The sequence below is a fragment of the Bidens hawaiensis genome, unplaced genomic scaffold (genome assembly GCF_021521415.1).
Source record: "Bidens hawaiensis isolate Kalapana, Puna unplaced genomic scaffold, B.hawaiensis_p1.1 tig00044022_1, whole genome shotgun sequence".
Lineage (NCBI taxonomy): Eukaryota > Viridiplantae > Streptophyta > Magnoliopsida > Asterales > Asteraceae > Bidens > Bidens hawaiensis.
In genome coordinates, this window is record NW_027505869.1 from 21,312 (window position 1) to 24,990 (window position 3,679).

At 36.8% G+C, this 3,679-nt stretch overlaps 1 non-coding gene across 1 annotated transcript; it reads right to left on the bottom strand.

Moving 5' to 3' along the window:
* Positions 1–2,872: 2,872 nt before the first annotated feature.
* On the bottom strand, positions 2,873–2,946 carry TRNAR-ACG (transfer RNA arginine (anticodon ACG)). Its single transcript has one exon. It is a non-coding gene; the product is annotated as a tRNA-Arg (tRNA).
* Between the last annotated feature and the right edge of the window lie 733 nt (positions 2,947–3,679).

A 3,679-nucleotide genomic window follows, 5' to 3' on the forward strand; every position in this document is an offset into this window, starting at 1 on the left:
TTAACAGCTCGTTTAAGCGACAGTTTGTTTCAGCACTTAACAGCTTGTTTAAGCGATTTTTCAGTTCGTTTCAGCACTTAACAGCTCGTTTAAGTGATTTTTCATTTCGTTTCAGCACTTAACAACTCGTTTAAGCGATTTTTCAGTTCGTTTCAGCACTTAACAACTCGTTTAAGCGGTTTTTTAGTTCGTTCAGCACTTAACAGCTCGTTTAAGCGGTTTTTCAGCTCGTTTCAGCATTTAACAGCTCGTTTAAGCGGTTTTTTCAGTTCGCTTCAGCACTTAACAACTTGTTTGAGCACGTTTTGATCAATTTTGCAGCAATTCAGCAATAAAAATAAGCATTTCTGCTCGTTTTTGCCCGTTTCAGCAAGTTACATAATCAATACTTCAAACAAGGTAAACAATGATGACATTCCTAATCAAAACATTAAACCAAAACATCATTTAAGGACTTTTAGATCGCATATTTTCAAAGTGTCTTTATCCAAAATATAACAATGATGACATTAAACAATTCAAAACAACTAGAAACCCTACTACAAGTTGCATTCTTGGTCAACACAAGTTGTTCCTCCATCTCGATCTCGTTTCATCTAAATATGTAAAAAACGAAAGTTGTTTAATAATACATATACAAACATAAAATTAAATTGCAAAGAGAATTGAGTTTTTAATACCTCTCGGTCAATATAAAATTGCTACTATTATAACTTGGAATCAACGCTTCAATGTCTTCAAGTTGTTCCTCCATCTTGATCTCGTTTTCATTTAAACATGTGAAAAATGAAAGTTGTTATATTAATAAACATATATACATAAAAATGAACTTTTAATACCTTGTAAAAATATTAACAAAAGTCAAACATAACATAATGCAAGTATAACAAATCCAACATTTCGGTTTTTGGTTCAGTTTTAGCCCAACAATTAATAGGGCTGTCACTTTTACCCGAAACCCGAAACCCAACCCGAGAAAACACATACCCGAACCCGAACTAACCCGACCCGAAAAACCCAAACCCGAGAAAAGACTAACCCGAACCCGAACCGAAGTAATTCGGGTTGGTTCTCGGGTTTGATTTATAAGTTTCGGGTCAACCCGAATAACTCGAATAAACTTTTAGTTTTGAAATTAAATATATATTTATGTATAATAGGCTTAGTCTATGCCACTAAAGTTATCAAAATCTAGTCATAGTCGATTGTTGTCATTACAACTATTATAGATCGATTGTTTATTGTTAATTTATGTTATCCGTTTATTACTAATAACAACAGTAATCGAACAACCAAATCACGCCCGATTGAAAGCGATTATGGTTCGAGTTAGTTTTACTCTTTTTTTGGATTGTTTTATCAAGTTATGTTGATTTATTATTTGATCATTTGCTTACGAGCAAAGAATAATATGTTATTTTAACTTTAGCATTGCAGTTTTTAAAACTTTTTTGTTTTGTTTTCTAGGATACTAGAATTCCGATTAACTCAACCCGAAAAAACCCGAACCCGGAAAACCCGTAAGAGATTCGGGTTGGGTTTCGGGTCAAGATTTAAAACTTTGAAACCTGAATAACCTGACTCGAAAAACCCAAAACCCGAAAAAAGAACCCGAAGAACACCCTTAACAATTAATAAGATTTTTATTAAAGATATATACACCCAAAGATGATTAAAGATTTCCACTTTATATTAAGTTTGAACAATAACTTTGCAGATTAATACAATCCAATGTCAACAGTAGGGATGAGATCAGGACCGTACCGGTACCGACCGGTCCCGGTCCCAAAAATCCCGGTCCCGAAAATCGCGGATTCTTGGTACCGGTATTTAAGGTAAAATTTCGGTAAATATCGGTCCCGTACCGTACCGGTACCGAAACTCAAAACGTTGGTACCGATTCGGTACTGACGGTACCAAATCGGTACCGATTTTGGTACCGGTACCGGTACCAACCAGTACCAGTCCCGAATTTGCTAACATACTCTAGTAACTTGTAAAACCTGCATTGTTTACAACTTTACATACACATGGTATCCAAAACCATGGTTTTAACTTGTAAAACCGACAAACAAAAATGACTACGCGTACTAATAGATGGAATTTTAATGAATTTGAAAGAAATCGTATTGAGAAGTAATCTCTATGGAACTTGTGAGGTGTCAATTTGTGTTAGGGGCCCTGGATATGTAACTGCTCAAGATATCATCTTACCGCCTTATGTAGAAATTGTTGATAATACACAGCATATAGCTAGCTTGACGGAACCCATTGAGTTGGTTATTGGATTACAAATAGAGAAGAATCGCGGATTTCTTATAAAAGCGCCAAATACCTTTCAAGATGGAAGTTATCCTATAGATCCTGTATTCATGCCTATTCGAAATACGAATCATAGTATTCATTCTTATAAAAATGGTAACAAAGAGATACTATTTCTCGAAATATGGACAAATGGAAGTTTAACTCCTAAAGAAGCACTTCAAGAAGCCTCCCGGAATTTGATTGATTTATTGATTCCCTTTTTACATACCAAAGAAGAAAATTTCAATTTAGAGGACAATCAACACATAGTTCCTTTACCCCCTTTTACCTTTTATGATAAATTGGCTAAAATAACAAAAAAGAAAAAAATGGCGTTGAAATCGATTTTTATTGACCAATCTGAATTGCCTCCCAAAATCTAATTGCCTCAAAAGGTCCAAGATATATACATTATTGGACCTTTTGAATAACAGTCAAGAAGATCTTATGAAAATGGAACATTTTCGCATAGAAGATGTCAAACAAATTTTAGGATTCCATAGCCCGCTATCCCGATCATGAGTTTCCTACCCCCAGAGGGAAAGGCCCTTCCCTTTTGGGCTGGTTGTGGGCGAGGAGGGATTCGAACCCCCGACACCGTGGTTCGTAGCCACGTGCTCTAATCCTCTGAGCTACAGGCCCCACTGCGTCTCCGCTGGATCTATTCCCGGAAGTACCCTCAAAAAAAGGAACCTTTGCTCTCCCAAGCCATTTCGGGTTAAGAAGATGTCAAAGCACCTTTATCTCTACTTTATCTCTATTTATATCTCTATAAGAACGGCGCGTTCCGGGGTGTGAAGTGGGAGAGAAGGGATGTCATAATTGGGGTTTTGAATAAGACGACCTTTTTATTTTTCATTTTTTTTTCATATTGAAAAAGTATGAAGAACGGGAGGTGTGAAGTTTTTTATCATCCTGGCATCGAGCTATTTTTCCGCAGGACCTCCCCTACAGTATCGTCACCGCAGTAGAGTTTAACCACCAAGTTCGGGATGGGTTGGTGTGGTTCCTCTACGCCTAGGACACCATTTTTGAGCCTGAAACAGCTGCAACAATGTTTGCAACTACACTACTGACTAAGCTACATACTTTATAAATACTGCAATATTAACAATACCTTAACTAGTTTTCCACCATAATAATAATAATAATAATCATCATAATAATTAATAAGCATTAGATATATAACCTAGGGTTACCTGGAGAGGCGGAGATGAAGATGTTAAAAACGGTGGTGCTGACTGGAAGATTTTACACACGGTGGTGGTGATTGGAAAGCGAATGGCGGCGACGGCGGAGATGAAGTGTTGAATCTGCTGACCGGGAAGACTTCAATGAGTCACGAACCCATGGTTTTCTGGAGATCTATTCCCTA